Source organism: Bubalus kerabau, chromosome 12 (assembly GCF_029407905.1).
Source record: "Bubalus kerabau isolate K-KA32 ecotype Philippines breed swamp buffalo chromosome 12, PCC_UOA_SB_1v2, whole genome shotgun sequence".
Lineage (NCBI taxonomy): Eukaryota > Metazoa > Chordata > Mammalia > Artiodactyla > Bovidae > Bubalus > Bubalus kerabau.
Window position 1 is genome coordinate 34174898 of NC_073635.1, and position 19406 is coordinate 34194303.

General features: G+C 42.5%; 1 protein-coding gene across 1 annotated transcript in view; it reads right to left on the minus strand.

Annotated features, from left to right (window-relative positions):
• LOC129624506 (phospholipid-transporting ATPase IB) overlaps positions 1-19406 on the minus strand; it is a 410556-nt gene that overhangs the window by 252376 nt on the left and 138774 nt on the right. The window lies entirely within an intron of this gene.

Below are 19406 nucleotides of genomic sequence, written 5' to 3' on the forward strand. Positions count from 1 at the left end.
CAGGAACTGAAACAGGAATACGGACCCATTGTTATGTGTGACCATCAGGAATAAACCAGGGTGATATCAGCAGGAGGAGACAGAGAGGAAGCTGGTGGGATGAAGGGTCCAGCAGCTAAGGGACCAAGAGTGTGGTGTTTCGGTAATAAATTTGGAGGCCTGGGCAATGCACGGGGCAGGTTTTCAGCCAGGGCAGGCCTGAGGGCGGCGGTCCAACATTGTCTGGTCCAGGCCAACAGATGTGTCTGGGACTCACACCCAGCAGCCTGGCGACCACAGACGCAGTTTTCTGCCACCAGCACCCAGCGACAGAGCTGTGGGGCCTGGCTCCCCTGCTTCTCCATCCTCGCATCCACCCAAGAGCGAGCCCTCTGTTGTCCTGCCCCAATCTTCAGTCCTTTAGGTCTGGGAATGCTCACCTCAGAGGAACAGAGTCTGCACAGTGAACCTTGGGTCTGAAAAGGCCCTCGGACCCCATCGCAGTCAACAGTCACCACCTCTAACCCTGGTCAGCAAGACAGGCACACGACACCACACTCAGACTCTGCCCCGAATCTCTGGGTCCATTCTCACGGGTAAGTGATGAGCCTCCAGCGATGACTTACACCTTGGATCACTGCACAGATGGTGCTACACGTCAACCCGTCCCTCCCATCCTTCACTCACCCCGAACAGCAGCGAACAATCATAGCCTCTAGGAAACGACCACACTCTCCAGCTACACCGACCCTCCCAACAGTTACAAACCATAAACTAACAAAAGCCAGCTAGATGATGCTTGAAAGGAACACAGAAAAGCCAGAAGTGAAAGGGTGGGAGGATGTGCCAGGCAGATGCTCACTAAAGAGCACTCATTACTGTGCTCAATTAGTATCTGATATGAGACTATAAGGCCAAAAAAAGCATTGCTAAAAATCAGAAACGCCTCTCGTGAGCAAGTGGGGAGCAAAGTTGGGACAAAGAGATAAGGCGCATCACATTCTCGAGGTTGGTAAGAGTTAAACATGTGCTGGAGAAGACTCTTGAGAGTCCCTTGGATAGCAGGGAGATCAAACAAGTTAATGCTAAAGAAAATCAATCCTGAATATTCATTGGAAGGACTGATGCTGAAGCTGAAGGTGGCCAATACTTTGGCCACCTGATGCGAAGAGCTGACTCACTGGCTCTTGATGCTGGGAAAGATTGAGGGCAGGAGGAGAAAGGGGTGACAGGATGAGATGGTTGGATGGCATCACCGACTCAAGAAACATGAGTTTGAGCAAACTCGGGGACATAGTGAAGGACAGGGAAGCCTGGTCTGTTGCAGTCCATGGGGTCACAAAAAGTCAGACACAACTTAGTGACTGAACAAGAGTTAAACACCTTAAAAATCCATGTCCGTAGAGAATAGACTTGTGATTGCCATAGGGTAGGCAGTGTGGGGTATGGGCGGGGAGTTTGGAATTCGCAGACGCAAATGATTATATATAGAATGAATAAACAACAAGGTCTATAAACAATATCCTGTGATAAACCATAATTGAAAAGAATATGAATACACACACACATCTGAAGAAGGAAATGGCAACCCACTCCAGGATTCTTGCCCAGAAAATCCCATGGACACCAGAGCCTGGAGGGCTACAGTCCATGGGATCACAAAGAGTTGGACACAACTTAGCAATTAAACCAGCACCATACACACACATACACACACACACACAAGTAAATCACTTTGCTGTATAGCAGAAATTAACAGCATTGCAAATCAACCATACTTCAGTACAGTTAAAAAAAATACATGTCTTAGCATGTATGTAGATCTGGGGAAAATTCTATAAACTGCTGACCATTCACTTGAAAAAGCAATTCTGCACTATTTAGAAAAGTTGAAAACGCACATTCCCCACTACCAAGAAATTCTACTCCCAAGCATTACACTCTAGGAAAATATTTGTACATGTGCACAAAGGGACATTTACTATTTCCATATCCACATTGTGTGTACACATAATAATCTGCCATCAAGCCAAATAAATGCCTGCTGACGGGAGAATAATAAAATAAGTCATGGGGATATTCATACAATGGGCATTTGTGTGGCAGTGGGAATGAAAATACCACAGTTACACTAATCACAGATTAAATGCAAACAACCTTGAGCAAAACGGGCCACACTGCAGTACAATTCCATTTACGCCACATTCAAACATACATACAGGGAAGCAACGTGAGTCACAGACAGGCAGAAACTAGGAGGAACGCAACTGACTGAGCACACAAGGTGAGTGGGCACCGTCACCCCTGTGGGGGAGGAGGGGCTGTGGTCTCGGGTACAGAAGGGCTTCAGCGCCATTGATACAGTTCCATTGCTTGGCCCTGGGGTGAGACAGCAGTATTTGTTTTGCTGTGGTCATCCCTGAAGGAGAAAGGGCAGCTGTCCAGCTAGCACACGGCAGGGATGCGGTGGAACTATTCTGGAAGAAATGAAATAGGGAAACTTTCCAAATTGAAGCCTGAAGCCCAATGATAAAGTCTTTCTCCGGGCCTGAGTTGGGGTCCCAGGACAGCAGGGCTCAGTGAAGGAAGCCCGGGTGACAGCGCCCGTGGACACTGACGGCCGAGTGTTCCACCCACATTTGAACTCAAAGGAGCCAGAAGAAGGCACCGCCTGTGAGACCCTGCACACACAGATGATACCACCGGGGGTCCACGTGCATGTTTCTACACGTGAACAGGGTGCAGTCCTTTCCTCCCCTCTGCCATTTTGTACCAACTTTGTCCACTCATTCCTTTCTTCCTTCATTCATTCAGTTTGTCCTCATCTAAGCCAGAAGCCAGTTACAACAGAACACTCACTGAATTGGTCCATGATCGTATGTTTTCACTTCTAACCAACTTTTGAAAGATCAATTTAAAACAGTGTACTGGTGTTTTTTTTTTAATTAATTAATTAATTTTAATTGGAGGCTGATTTCTTTACAATATTGTGGTGGGTTTCACCATACATTGACATGAATCAGCCACGGGTGTACATGTGTCCCCCATCCTGAACCCCCCTCCCACCTCCCTCCCCATCCCATCCCTCAGGGTGGCCCCAGTGCATTGGCTTTGAGTGTCCTGTTTCATGCATCGAACCTGGACTGGTGATCTATCTCACATATGGTAATATGCATGTTTCAATGCTATTCTCTCAAATCATCTCACCCTCAGCTTCTCCCATAGAGTCCAAAAGTCTGTTCTTTATATCTGTGTCTCTTTTGCTGTCTCACATATAGGCTCATTGTTACCATCTTTCTAAATTCCATATATATGCATTATTATACTGTATTGGTGTTTTTCTTTCTGACTTACTTCACTCTGTATAATAGGCTCCAGTTTCATCCACCTCATTAGAACTGATTCAAATGCATTCTTTTTAATAGCTGAGTAATACTCCATTGTGTATATGTACCACAGCTTTCTTATCCATTCGTCTGCCAATGGACATCTAGGTTGCTTCCATGTCCTAGCTATTGTAAACAGTGCTGCGATGAACATTGGGGTACACGTGTCTCTTTCAATTCTGGTTTTCTTGGTGTGTACACCCAGCAGTGGGATTGCTGGGTCATATGGCAGTTCTATTTCCAGTTTTTTAAGGAATCTCCACACTGTTCTCCATAGTGGCTGTACTAGTTTGCATTCCCAACAAGAGTGTAAGAGGGTTCCCTTTTCTCCACACCCTCTCCAGCATTTATTGTTTCAATCTCTCATTGTTATTCTTGGCTAAATTAAACCACCTGTTTTCCTTTCTTCAACTCATTGTTTCAGGAGGCGGGGCCACTGTATTGGTCTTCTTGAAGGATGTATCCTAGATTATTACTGGTTCTTCAGCACTTTCTTTAATTGTTTTTTTATTATGTATTGATTTTTGTAGCTCACTTGGACAAAAAAATACATATTCCTCCAGATTTAACACAGTGTCAGTTAAACAACAGCAAACAAGCTCTCAGTTTTGTGTACCAGCTGGCATTCATAACCCCAAGAGCGATAAACATATAAAAAAAAAAAAAACAAGAGATTCAAAACAGCAGGACAATAAAAAGGAAACAAAGCTCAAAACAAACTGTCTAGTCATTTAACTTTCTTCTGACCCCGAGTCTCTGAGATACTAAGATGCTCTTTAATAAATTTTATAATCCAAGATTACCTTCAACTCAAGGAATGACACAAATGCTTGGTTTTGGAAACTGTTGCTGAATTTCATCATTATGACAAAAAAAGTAATCTTAGTCCAACTTCCCACTCTAAAAACTTAGCACACCACCACACAAATAAAATCCCATGACCTAACCAGTCCCAACATCAAGGGGAAAAGATCTTGAGATACATGAGACATCAGGTAGGAGTAAGCCCCATATACTAGGCCCCAGGACCATCCCGCCATCTAATCCCCAAGTCCTTACATGCAATATCATTTTCTTTTCCTTGGGAGCCTGGACTTTAAAGCGCTATCATTAAAATATATATCATGCAGTAAAAGGGAGGAAATTAAAATGCCAATGATAAGCAAGCTTGATCTCAATTCTTCGTTCCAACTTGTGTGCCTTAGGCCCTTGCCCACCCCAGGAGGAACTTCGGTGGGGCACATGCTCTAACGACTAGGGTCAATTATACAAAGAGAAGTGTTCAGATTAGGGTTCATCCCCCCAAAAGCAAGCATAGCCACCAAAAGACCATCATACATTACAGAGTCAGTGAGATTATGGCTTTTTTGGGGTCAGCTTTCCTTCTTTGATAAAGTTTTACTTAGAGTTATTATAGGTTCTTTGATTCCATCTTTGGATACTTTTTGAAAAGAGGAGTTTGACAAAGTAAAAGGAAGTTCAGCACACTAGTAAGAGGAACTATGACTTTATATCCTTATGTAAAGGCCTGTGACTTTATATCCTTAAGACCTGGTCTCTTCTGACGGCAGTGGAGGCAGTGCTCACCCTGAAAGGACTTTTTGGACATCATGTGAAACGAGGCCTGGGAGGTGCTCAGTAGGGAGCCCATTCTCAGCATTAAATAGCCGTCATTACCAATAACATATTGAATCCCTGGTCCCATTCTTGACAATTTGCTCCTTTCACTCTGACTTTTCATACTTGATTAGAGCCCTCTCCATTTTCCGTCTTGACCACCCTCAAATCTGTGAACTCTTCAGAACTCTTCAAAACTTTCTCTTCAACGCCTTAATCCAAGCTACTCTGATTGACTATGGACCAATGAATGAATGAGATGAATAAATGAAAGAGTGACCATTCTTTCAGTCTGCCTGTCTCTGGCAATGTCACCAGCAGTTGGAAACACACATTAAATGAAAAACTCACAGGCAAAAACAGCACCTATGGGACAATGACAACTAAAGACACCTTTCTTTCCGGAAGACTATTTACCAGCTCTGTTCTACCCACCTAGTGTGTGACCTGTTGCGTTCAACCCAAGCATGGAAACACATGTGAGACCTTGTTTCCACCACCTCCCCCTCCCCTGCCACCATACAGGTGTGTCCCCGGAACAGACCAGGAGCCCCAAGGAGGTATTGGGCAGGAAGTATTTTTATACTACGTACCTTTAACTCATTCAACACATATGCAAATTTCGTCTTGATTTTCAATTCAAGACACACACATTGTGACCTACATTTGAATTAATCTTTAGAAGACTTCTAGAATTTTCTGGGATAGTCACAGGAAAGGCACTAAGGTAAAAATAGGAAAAACATAAATCATTAGCAGCTACTAGATTCATACTGGACTTTTCTAGAATCTTGCCTGAGAATCTTAGCTCACAGCAATGATATATTTATTTTCCCTAAAATATCGACATGAAAGCTGTGGCACCCCAAATCAGACTGATTAATTTCAGGAATTTGAAAATGAGTGGGCTAATGTAAATTGGTTCTAAATCAGCATCCTTTTATACACAAAGGTATGCTTGAATAATATATATATATATATAACTGGTAAAAATTCCAAAGCCAATGAAAATCACCCCTTAGTCCTATCAGAGAACACAGACTCTGTGAGAATGATGTGATTTGTTACACAGAATTGTAAACGTGCCTTTCAAGTTGGAAACAGAGGGGGCAATTTCTGCTTCTCAAAGCTGACATCAAAACTGAAATATGGGATGAACTGACAAAGCTGGGAACTTAGTAAGAGAAACAGACATCATTCTGGGAAAGGAGGGAACTGTGTACAGTGATCACCATGTTGATTTTTAAGGATTAAGTTACTAAATGTACCTTAAGACAAAATAAATCAAGTTAATCTTAGGATAATCTTAAGGGGAGACTGGTATAGTGAACTAAATACAGAATTAAATTTTCAGTTCCATGAAGATATCCCTCACTTTCCCATCTATCAGCTGAAATAACTTATCCTTTGTTGTCTGTTGTTGGTTAGTCACTCAGTCATGTCCAGCTCTTATCCCCATGGACTAGCCTGCCAGGCTCCTCTGTTCACAGGATTTTCCAGGCAAGAATGCTGGAGTGGCTTGCGATTTCCTTCTCCATATGTTTTGTTGGGATGGCATAAATTTCCATTCCAAGCAGTTCCTGGTTTATTTCACAAGGAAATACTTTTAAGGCTATTATTTCCTACTCATGCAATTCTCCCCACCTACCATTCATACCCCGCAAATCCTTTTATATACACAAACTCAGACTTGAGGATTTTATTAATTAGCTTGAGCAGTATGGAGACCTAAGCTTATCGGTTGGCTCAGGTTGGCATAACAAAGTACCACAGACTGGGGGGCTTCAACAACAGAAAGACACTTTTCCCACTGTTCCGGAATTGGAAGTCCAAGACCAAGGTGCTGGCCAGCTGGGTTTCTGGGGAGAGCTGCCTCCTGGCTTGTAGACGGAGCCTTCTCACTGTGTGCATACCTGGCAGAGAGTCTCTGGTACCGATTACAAGGACACTAAGCTTATTGGATCAGGTTGTTGCTGTGTTTTTGTTGTTCAGTCGCTAAGTTATGTCTGACTCTTTGCGACCCCGTGAACTGCAGCATGCCAGGCTTCCCTATCCTTCACTATCTCCTGGAATTTGCTCAAACTCAGTGTCCATTGAGTCGGTGATGCCATCCAACCATCTAATCCTCTGTCACCCTCTTCTCCTTTATGACTTCATTTTACCTCAGTTACCTCCTAAGGGGCTGCTTCTGAACATGGTCAGTGTTTCAACATACAAATTTTGTTGTTGTTCAGTCACTAAGTCATGTCTGACTCTGTGACCCCATGGACTGAAGGCTTCCCTGTCCTTCACCATCTCCCAGAGTTTTCTCAGACTCATGTCCATTGAGTTGGTGATGCCATCCAACCGTCTCATCCTCTGTCGCCCTCTTCTCCTCTTGCTATCAATCTTTTCCAGCAAAAGCTTATTTTCTAATGAGTTGATTCTTTGTATCAGGTGGCCAAAGTACTGGAGCTTTAACTTCAGCACCAGTCCTTAAGACTGACTGGTTAAATTTTGGGAGGACGTAATTATGTCCATAGCACTTAGATTCCCTTTCACTGTGTGAGAAAAGCCACTTAGATCTTTGTCATCTAGTCCCCCAGAGTCTGTAGACTTCCAGCAAACCCATGGGATTGGTCTGGATACAGGCAATATATTCACTTTACCCTGAATACGCTCATTACTTAGCAAGCAAGCCTGACCTTATCCAAAGCCCTGCCTCTCGGTGACCTTGACAGAGGGACTGAGTTATGGAGGATGCTTCACCTTCCTTGGCACTTCCTCCTCTTCCGAGCCTGCATGGAGAAAGAGGGACTTCTTATAAGGCTCATCCTCTCAGCTCCAGAGACCTAGAGGGAGCAGCACTGACTGATGAAGATGGTCTCCATGCCTTGAGGTGAAAACCCCCATGTTCTGTGCAAACCAAGCAGAGCTCAGAGTCCTTTTCTCATGGGGAACAGCTTCAACAGCCTGGCTCATGAACCCCAAGACAAAGAGCAGCCCTGAGACTTGCATCTGATGGAAGCACGGCAAGTCGACAGAGGAAAGCACAGGCTTTCAGTGGCTGCTTGTCGGTGCAACTTCACACATCAAGGAAATTAATACAGAAAGGCAAGGGCCCCCCAAAATCAACTACAAACATTCCAGTTTCCTCCTGCAACCAAAAGTAACATTCATAGAACATTCGTTCTATGAAAGACGCCGACCACGTCACCTGGTGTGCCAGACTGCAGCAGCTGTGATGTGCCTTCCTCCTGAAGTCCTGTCCACCTCAGATCCAGCCTGAACCCCTAGGGAGATAGTACTAGCCTCTCCCTGTGTTACAAATTTCCATCACTTCTGCAAGCTGCAAAGAGAATTTACCTCCTCCAGAAAACGTCCCCGATCAGACAAACCACAATGATAAATAGTAGAACTTGCTGCTGTATGATATTTAATTTGCAATCAGCTCTCATCATTTACGTGCGTTGTTTTATATATTTTCTAAAGACGTACTATGTTTATAGTTTTTCCGCCAGCTTGCATGTAAGCTCAGGGTGACTCTGTGTGCAGCCCAGAGTCTTTCCCTCTCGTTTGCATCCTGTAGCTGCACAAACTATAGGGACTAATCAAATGCCGTGTGCAGCCACACGGATGGACCTAGAGATGATCATACTAAGCGACGCAAGTCAGAAAGACTAATATTATAAGACTTCTGTGTGGACTCTAAAAAAATGATGCAAATGAACTTACTAACAAAACATAAACTGAATCACAGACAGAAAATTTACAGTTTGCACAAAGGGAAAGAGAAAGAGAGGGTAAATTAGGAGCTTGGAATTAGCACATTCACACTACTATATATAAAACAGATAAATAACAAGGACCTACTGTATTTCACAGGGAACTATGCTCAATATTTTGTTATAACCTGTATGGAAAAAGAATCTGAAAAAGTATATATATTGTGTGTGTGCGTCTGTGTAGGGATATGAATATATGTATGTGTATAAAACTGAATCACTTTGCTGTACACCTAAAACTAATACAACATTGTGGATCAACTAGACTTCAATTAAAAATATATATAAAAATATTAATCATAATTAGACTCTAACCATAATTAGACTTTGGCAGGTCTAGAAAATATTTAAAGCCCTCTTTTTTTCTAAATAACATGACACTGAATCCAGAGAAATCTTTAGCACAAGACAACCTCAGATACAAAAGAAATACGGCAAGGTCCCCAAGGGTGGACTCACGCTAAAGATTCGGCCACAGTTTTTAAACACAGGAAACACAAACAGGACCACAGCCAACCCCGGCCTTCTCTCTTTAACTTCTCTGACTATAAATATTTTAACCTTCATGAAATGTTGGTACCAGCCCTAATGCAGTTGTTATTTACTATTCTTAAGTAACTGTGTTTACACTCTCATGGGTTAATATACAATTACAGCTATACGGGAATAGAAACTCAGATCCCAAGTGTCATGAAAGTAAGTGAACATCATGCAATGTTTTTCTTCCATTTTTCAAAAAAGGCTTCATTGCCTCCAATATTAATCTTGCATTTGTTCCCAGATTTGATCATTCAAACTTCCTATTGTGATGTGAAGCATTAGAGTTTGAAAAAACACTGAATATATATGTTCACATGTTCAATAGTCTACAAATAAGCATCTATTCCCTTACTGTTGCTATCTTCTGTTTTACGGACAATAATTTATGTTCAACATGGTTTTATAAAGACAAAATAAGAACTTAAGCCTCAATTATCTGTGCATTGGCAAAATACTGTGATAACATAAGACTTCTAATTTCTCGGCCTCCAGTATATTCAAACAACACCTATTCATTAAAACAAATAAAAGGAAAAAGACACAAGGATTGACAGATGGTTTTAACTTGACGCTTGTATATTTGTGAAAGGATTGTCTTCAAGCTGGTGTATTTACTCTGGTCTTTAATGGCTGGTGTGCCCAACTGAAAGTAAGCCACAATGAGTACTCGTTTAGTAGGAAGAAAGGCTGGCTCTGCTCTTCTCAGATGATCCAGATGTCAAATGATGGAGTACTTGGGTGAGAGTGGCTGTCTGTCTGTCTACCTCGCTCTCTCATTTGCCAGCCTATCTGGAACTCAGCCACGGGAGACCACTGGCTGGCAGACCTCTGTCAGCTGATCAACAGCAGAAAGCAAGCCTTTCAGCAGAAGCTCTTAGCCTTCGCTGACCCAGCAAAGCTATGCAGAGAAACCTGATAACAAAGCTCTGAAATCACCAATCAGAAAACTCAAACCAAGCCCAGGCTTCCAAAATTTGGCAACTTGACTCCACCAATCTGACTTCTCTCCTGTTGACAATTCTGCTTGTAATCTAAAGTGGGACAGAATATAAATATCATATCAAGAACTCTGAGAAACAAAAGATGTCAATGTCCTTCTCTGTCTTGCATTCTCTCCCTTGTCCTGCATCCTCTCTCAAGTTCACTATGGAATCTCAGGGGCTCAAAGCAGAGAAGCCACCCTGCTCTCATGGTGGAGAGATGGACCCGGAAGATGTTATGCTGGTTAAACAAATCGGTCCCAGAAGGACAACCACTGCATGATTCCTCTTACAAGAGGCGTCTGAAATAGTCACTGGTACAGCCCCTGGTGGCTCAGAAGGTAAAGACTTTGCCTGCAATGGCAGTTTGATCTCTGGGTCAGGAAGATTCCCTGGAGAAGGGAATGGCTACCCACTCCAGTATTTTTGCTTGGAGAATTCCATGAACAGAGGAGCCTGGAGGGCTACCGTCCACGGGGTCGCAATGGAGCGATTGATACTTTCACTTTCTTCTTTTCATAGAAATCAACAACAGAAAGGTGGTGATGGAGGGGCGGGGGGCTGTTGTCCAGTGGGTACAGACTTCCAGTAACACATGAGTAAGCTCCAGAGATCTGCTGGAGTTCACGATGAGGTCCTTGACAATCTGTCCACAGAGTTGATCTCACGCTAAGCATCCTTACTACATCAAACAAAAGAAACAAGCAAAAAAACACCAATGGGGACACAAGGAACCCTGGGAGGTGGTGGATATGTTAATTGCCTAGATTGTGGTGATGGTGAGAAGAGTGGATACATATGTCCGGACTCTGCAAACTGCATATGCTAATTACGTGTGGTTTCTGTATACCAATTATACCTTAATAGAGCTGGAAAATACAAGCAGAAACATAGACGTCTTCAGTCTGTGGATGCAAACTGTAACCCTGATCCTTCCTATTCAAACTGGGGGACAGTGAGACTTCAGGGTGGAGCACTCCATACGATGTTCAAAGTCATTGGAGGAATCCTAGCTGTCAGATGAGGACAGGGAAGGCATCGATAATTCAAGAGCTGATAAATGAGGGAACACATCAGATACATAGACGGGGAAAGGGAAAACATAATTTTCTTTGGGACCAATTAAGATAAGAGCTACTTTGCATATTCTCAATCAGAAAGACATCAGTGCTGTCAGGAGAGGTGGGATTTTTTTCCAAACGAAAGTTAACATGACACTTGCTTGTATTAATGAAACACGTTCTGGACGACTTCACAGGAAAAGGGGAAAAAAAGCACTTTAAGTACAAATACTATCACAAGGCAAGACCTGGGGACATAAAATATTCACGACATATTCCACATGTTTAATTGAGCTCTGCTCTTGACTTTGTCCTCCACTGGTTTGTTTTTCTAGTAGGAAAGATGCCAAATATCATGAGCTTCTATTTCAGAACTTTGGACCGCGGTTTGACCTAACAGCACCTTGTTTCATTTGGCAAGCAGCATTGTCAAAAATGACATGCACCGGCAAATTAATCATTCATGAAAGGGGGGAGAGGAAGAAACACAAGAAAAAACGTGAGACATGACGTGTCTCTGGGCTCCTCTGGCATCTCCTGCCGGCCTGGGTGTTGGAAGCAGCAGAGCAGAGGGATGGAGAGCTGGGGAATCCTGTTACCATAATTCTTAGACTACTGCCGAAAAGGAAAAGGGCCTCCATCCTCCCACTGCCCACTTTCTACCTGAGGTCCTATGTAGATACACTGATGTGAAGATCACCAATCCAAGGGAACTCCTGTCATGTAAACCACTTTTCAGAAATGTTCAGAATAATACTTTCCTTACAGATGAAAAGTGATATAACACCAATTTTATAACTAAAAAGAATTTTCTTCTAGGAGATGTTTCCAATAACACAGCATATTATTATAGATCAAACCCTATTATCAAATATTCCCCAGTAGATATTTCTATCATGTTGTCATGCTATAAGTACCAACTTTTCATTTGAATTACTTATACTAGATTTTCTTAAAGAGGATTTTCCTGAAGTCTGAATCTATACTAAAATATTTGCCCATGTTTTATCACATGTTCTATAAAAAGACATCTGTCTACAAAATCATTTTGTTAGTTCTGGACACAAGTAACTAAGTTGACTGGTTAATTCACTTTTCTATTTCTCACCGGAAGGAGTTACATGTAAATAGTGGTAACAGATAACTTTTAGCTGGAGAGGAGTCAAACATATCAGAAACCTCTAAAAGTCAAAAGTTGATCTCAGAGTGATTAGCATAAACTATTTCTTGCAATAGTTACTTAAGATGAAAATAGTCCATTTCTAAACATGAGTCATAGCCAAAATTATCTTTGGCTTCCAAAAGTTGAATAAAATTCTTTTTCTAAGATGGAATGTTTAGAAAGGGATTCCTTTCACTATTTCAGATTAATACTCTCAAGCCCTCAAATATGCCAGTCTCTACAACAGTTAACATAAGGAATTTTTTATACATTACAAAATCTACATCCATCTCATTTTCATTCTGGAGAAACACTAGTAAAACTGCGGGTAGAAAAACATTTCTTAAACTTTGAGCTTCTGGAAATTGTTTTCATTCAATGTGTTGCCAAAGAACCATTACATCTAAGCTCTCATCTTTAGCAGAGTAACAATAAGGCCAGTTAGGACCACATAAAATTGCTGTAATCATTCAAATAATAGCATTCATGTTAGAGCTAACCAAAAAAAGAGAAAACCTGTCTAAAAATGAATTCTCCCTTAATTGCATTTAATCAACAAATGGGCTTACATACTCTTAAGCCATAATACAAACAACCCAAGGACAGACTTACAACTCGACAAGTTAATAATGCTCTCTGGAATAAAAGGTCCAAGGAGGAAGCTGACTTGTAACCAAACACGTAGGATGCTGAGAAATCACATCATGAAAGAAACCAAAGAAAAGTTTTATTTTTGCAAGTGTACGATTGGATCCCTACCAACATCGAGGCCAACCCAAACACTATCGGTGCTACAATTCTAATTAGAGTGTCTGAGCTCTGCTTTGATATTATTCTTGTGGATGGCTCACAGGCTGAAAGACACCCCATGCAAAATCACAGCGTCCTGAGATGTCTCAAAGTCCATCGTGCCTCATTGATGGGAGAGCGGAGCTGGAGGGAGACTGAGTGGGAAGAAGCAGTTCCTTTCCAGGGGGACAGAGGCACAGACATTGGATAAGTGAGCCCGGCGCTTCAGGGAGCTCAGAAAGTGTAAGACTGAGCCAGTCATGGGAATGACGTTGTCAGCAGGTAAAAATGCAGTGTGGTTTCTCCCTAGATTCTGCATATGTGTGTCCTGACACAAAATAGCCTCTCAACTGCTCCTCTTTCTAGGCGAGACTAACAAAGCCCAGTTCTGCTGCCCAAACAGAGGACAGCACATTTGTCCTGGCCGGGGGTGACCAGAGAGTGGACCAGCGAACAAGATAGTGACAACTGACTACACCCAAGTCATCACTTTGCTTTCCGAGGGGAAGGGCACAGACATTTTTGTAAATTTTTATATTGCTCCCTCTTGAATCCACTATTATACTATGGCAATCAAGCATCCTTACAAAGACTGAGCTCTAACAACCTTATTCATAGTGATACTTAAACAGTGGGGGGGAAAAAACCCTCTTAACCTGAATATTCAGCAACGAGGAAAAAATTAAACAGTACATTTTATGTTACTATTTGCCATAAAAACTGTTTATCATTTTTGCACTCCACATATTGTGGACAGTCTAACCCTCTTCCAAGAAAAGCCATTTCAACTGAAAAAGATCTACATTTAGACACTGATCACTAACAAGACTTATCTCCAGTCTACAGGATTGGGAATGCTGTTTTCTTTCTTCTTGTTTATCTGCACTTTCTGACTTTTTTCTACAAGAAATATAAATCACTCTTAGAAAAATAAGCCCCCAAAGCTTTCAGAAACATTGGTCGTGCCCACTCTGCACTCTGCTCTGCACTCTCTTTACTCCCATGGTACAAGGGTAGGCACATACTTGTTTATCTTTGCATCTGTCCTGAAAGACAGAAGTCTAAACACATCGGAGAAAATAAACGATGCCTTCTGAGATGCCTAATTTGCACAACCAGGGGAAATCTCTGCTGTGATGTTTTCCTTCCACTCCATCTCCTGCCCAGAGACACAGAGCCATAAATCACGTCTGCCCGGGTGGCGGCACTGGAGCTGTGCGCACCCCGTGTTTGCAGAGGGCTGCGGTGGGGCCATCCACCAGCTCCCTCACAAAGCAGGCCCTGATGATTCTTTCATGACTCTCTTCCTGGCAAGATAAACTTTCAAATTTGTCAGTGTTCAAGAAGTCAAAGTGTCCCCAGACTCTCATCTGTGCCTACAAAATTGATCTCTATTTTGAAGCTCTACAAAATAAAGAGCTTCACAGAAAAAGGAAAAATAAGAAAACAAGATAGATGGTCATTTTAGGTAACAGCAACAGGGAAGAGAGAACAGAGGATTCCTTCTTTCAACCCATTTTCTACATGCCTGCTATCCCTCCGTGTGTGCGTGCTAAGTCACTTCAGTCATGTCCCACTCTGTGCGGCCCCATAGACTGTAGCCTGCCAGACTCCTCTGTCCATGAGATTCTCCAGACAAGAATACTGGAGCAGGCTGCCATGCCCTCCTCCAGGGGATCTTCCTGACTCAGGGATCGATCCACATCTCTTAGTCTCCTGCATTGGCAGGTGGGTTCTTTACTACTAGCGCTTCCTGGGAAGCTCTCTGGGGAATGATAAATCCCACAAAATTTTATGCTGAATAGGTTTAAACAAATTCTATGGGTTTAAAAATGTGTTAAAAATCAAACCTTACATTTGGTCCCAATAATAAACACAAGACCGTGGATTTTCTGGCGCAGACAACTTCACGACTCAGAAGCAGAGGTCCTCATCTCACTCAGATTGTGGATAATGCCTCCATCACTCGCTGAACCCATAAACAAGATGATGTAATTTGTCTGAGGCTTTCATTTCCTCACTTATAAAAAATCAAGACAACACTTTTCAAGAATAAGTTATGAGCCTGCAATTTCTGACCTCAGTGTCATAATCTGTCTGTGTGGTTTAGTCTCTCTAAAAGTTCCTTGGGTATAAAATCATGCCTGTTCTGCTATGAAAAGGCCCTGGTGATGGAGAAGAGGAGTACCATCCACCAAGACAGTAAACCTGGAAAACCAGTGAGAAGACTGGCAAGGATGAGGAGATGCACAGACCAGAGGACAGCAACCAACTCAGTCACATTCCAACTCAAGGTGCCCAAGAATGTCAGTGTGAGGAACCCCAGACACAGATGGAGGAGCTCTCAAGCTGGAACTCAAGGGAGACGTCGCACGAGACAGAAAAACTGGGGAGGTCATCTAGTTTCAACCCTGACTATTCATCAGAACCACCCAGAGGCTCATAAAATTCCTAGAATTCCACATTAATTATCCTGGGATAGGGCCTAGGGCTCAGGCTTTTTTTGCGTATTTTCTCTCAGCAAAGATTTCATTCAAATGAATCAATAAAACTTTCATTCAACATTCCATTTTTTCATTCAACAAACATGTCATTGCAATGCATGAATTCTTTGGTTCATTTGTTTATATTTTTAAGTTAACATTCTCCTTGGAAGAAAAGCTATGACAAACATAGACAGTGTATTAAAAAGCAGAGACGCCACTTTGCCAACAAAGGTCCATATAGTCAAAGCTATGGTTTTTCCAGTAGTCAAGTATGGATGTGAGAGATGGACCATAAAGAAGGCCAAAGAAACTATGCTTTCAAAGTGTGGTGCTGGAGAAGACTCTTGAGAGTCTTTTGGACTGCAAGGAGATCAAACCAGTCAATCCTAAAGGAAATCAACCCTGAATATTCATGGGAAGGACTTATGCTGAAACTGAAGCTCCGATACTTTGCACACCTGATTGCAAAGAGCTGACTCACTGGAAAAGACCCTGATCCTGGGAAATTGAGGGCAAGAGGAGAAGGGGATGACAGAAGATGAAATGGTTGGATGGCATCACCAACTCTATGGACATGAGTTCTAACAAACTCTGGGAAATAGTGAAGGCCAGGGAAGCCTGGTGTGCTATAGTCCATGGGGTCACAAACAGTCAGACACAACTGAGTGACTGAACAACAACAACAAAGTTAACATAAAATTAACCACGTCAACTGTAACAGCTCAGTTCATTCACCGTGCTGTGCAGCATCACTGCTGTGGAGTCTCAGAACACGTTCATCATCCCCAAAAGGAGACCCATATCCACCCAGAGACTCACTCCCAATTCCTCCTCCCCTAGCCCCGGACAACCACTAAGCCACTTTCTCTCTGTGCGGATTTGCTGATTCTGAATATACCCCATGAATGGAATCCTATAATACATGGTCTTTTGTGACTGGCTTGTTTTTCTGGGTATGTTTTTGAGGTTCATCCATGCTACAGCATGTATCAGTGCTTCATCCCTTCTTATGGCTGAAAAAGCATCCATTGTATGGACAGACCACATTTTGCTTGTCCATTCATACATCAAGTGACACTTGGGTTGTGTCCACCTTTTGGCCATTACAACTAGTGCTCCTTTGAACATGCACACACAAGTATTTGCTTGGTTACCTCTTTTTAATTCTCTTGGGTAGCTACCCAAGAGTGGAATGGCTAGGTCATACAGTGGTAATTCTACGCTTAACTTTTTAAAGAAAATGTCTTAGGCTCTCTAGATGATCCAGTGGAAAGTTAGCACTGAGAATCACTAATGGAGAAGACAAATGAGCCATAAGGGCAGAGGGAACACATGTGTGGAAGAGATGTGGGTTGGAAATACAACAGGGCCAAAGCTGAAAGCTAAAAATATGGAGTCTCAAAGCTGGTGTGAAAGACCCTATGAGGGAAACACAAAACTAGGGAGAAGAGAAAGGTGTCATGGAAATAGAGGAGAATCCAACGGGCGGTGGCTCTCAACATCAGATGCTGAGGACAAATGAAGAAAAGAATTGAGAGGTTGTGCATATGGCAAGATGGAGGCCTTCCTGGAGGAGGCCTGATTTCAAGGAGGAGAGGAGTAGAAGAGAAGTAAAGGAAGATACCAGAAGCAAGGATTACAAACACACATTCATCATTTGCACTGAAGGCAAAGACCAGTCTTTTCTCTGTTTTCCTATGATGCCTAGGAACATACAGTGTGAATATCAAGCGTACATAAACACCTTAATGGACTATTCATTTTATATCTCAATAAATAAGTGCCAACATCCCTGCCAACAACAGTAAGCTGTCATCCACACTGATCGCTAGATGTATTGCTGCCCAGATGATGACTTTCCTAGGGTTTTAAGCACATGAAAAAATACTGGTAACAGTTCAGTTTAGTTCAGTTGCTCAGTCATGTCCAACTCTTTGAGACCCCATGGACTGCAGCACGCCAGGCTTCCCTGTCCATCACCAACTCCCAGAGGTTGCTCAAACTCATCTCCATGGAGTCGGTGATGCCATCCAACCATCTCATCCTCTGTTGTCCCCTTCTCCTCCCACCTTCAGTCTTTCCCAGCATCAGGGTCTTTTCCAATGAGTCAGTTCTTCGAGTCAGTTGGCCAAAGTAGTGGAGCTTCAGCTTCAGCATCAGTCCTTCCAATGAACATTCAGGACTGATTTCCTTTACAATTGAATGGTTTGATCGCCTTGCTGTCCAAGGGACTCTCAAGCGTCTTCTCCAACACCACAGTTCAAAAGCATCAGTTATTTGGCACTCAGCTTTCTTTAGAGTCCAACTCTCACATCCATACATGACTACTGAAAAAACCATAGCCTTTACTAGATGGACCTTTGTTAGCAAAGTAATGTCTCTGCTTTTTAATATGCTATCTACATTGGTCATAGTTTTTCTTCCAAGGAGCAAGCATCTTTTAATTTCATGGCTGCAGTCACCATCTGCAGTGATTTTGGAACCTAAGAAAATAAAGTCTGTCAGTGTTTCCATTGTTTCCCCATCGATTTGCCATGAAGTGATGGGACCGGATGCCATGATCTTAGTATAACGATGTGTAATAAGCGAAACAGTGTGATTCCAATCTCAGCAAAATCTTAAATTCTTCCATTTCCCCTCTTTCTGCTGCCTGAAATATTGCTTTAAAGTATTTATCCATTTTCACACAGCCTTTTCCAGTCTTTGAATCAATACTGCTGGGAAACAACACAAAACAATTTCAGTGAAAAAATTATTTTCTGGAAAAAAAATTTTTTATTCTATTATTAGAGAAAAGGGCAACTTTGATAACTATTACATTTTAAAGATGAAAAGGTCAACCTTAAATGGAAGGTTAAACTTATATTTGAAGTCACTTATTAAAGTTTAAATTCTCAATGAAGAGAAAGCATCTGAAAGATGTGCTTAAAAAAAAAAAAAAGTATGTGTTTTTTTTTTTTTCCCCCCCTTAATCTTAAATGTGAGAGCAGCCAAGAAACATCTCCTGGAGGCAAAACTGCACCGAACCAGGTTTTTTTTTTTCAATTAATGCTTCTATTTTGTAGACAGTAACGGTATTTAATTTGAAATTTCCTCTTCCCGTGCCAGTTCCAGGGTGAACGCCTTCCTGTGAAGCAGTGAGGGATCCAGCGAGGTAGGACACACAGAGGCCTCAGAGAGTAGCCATGGTCAGAAGGGGAAAAAGATGTTTTCCTTTGGTGTCCAGCACCTGGCAAGCAGAGCGTGAGTTCCCGTAGAGCCTGGAAGGCATTCCTGCTCTCCCCTGAGAAACCCAAACGGGCTCGTTTCACTTTCCCTTTGAAAAACCACGAAATTAGAGCACACGTGCTGGGATTTACAGTCTACCAGATTTTCCGTGTGGTTTCTGGTGGTTTCTGGTGCGTCTCTGCTCACCACGGCAGCAGGGTGATGGCACCCTGGCCATCGTGGCAGTTGCCGGGGATGGTGACATTCTCATTGTGACCTCTGGCTCAGCGTGAGATAGTGCATGATGCCCTCAGAGACACCACAGTGTGCCTGCCAAGAGACCCTGGCTCTGATCACTTTTACCTTCTCAGAGAACAGTAAAGAAAACAAAAATCCAAAAACCACTGACTGCCTTCCACAAAATCTGTGAACAGA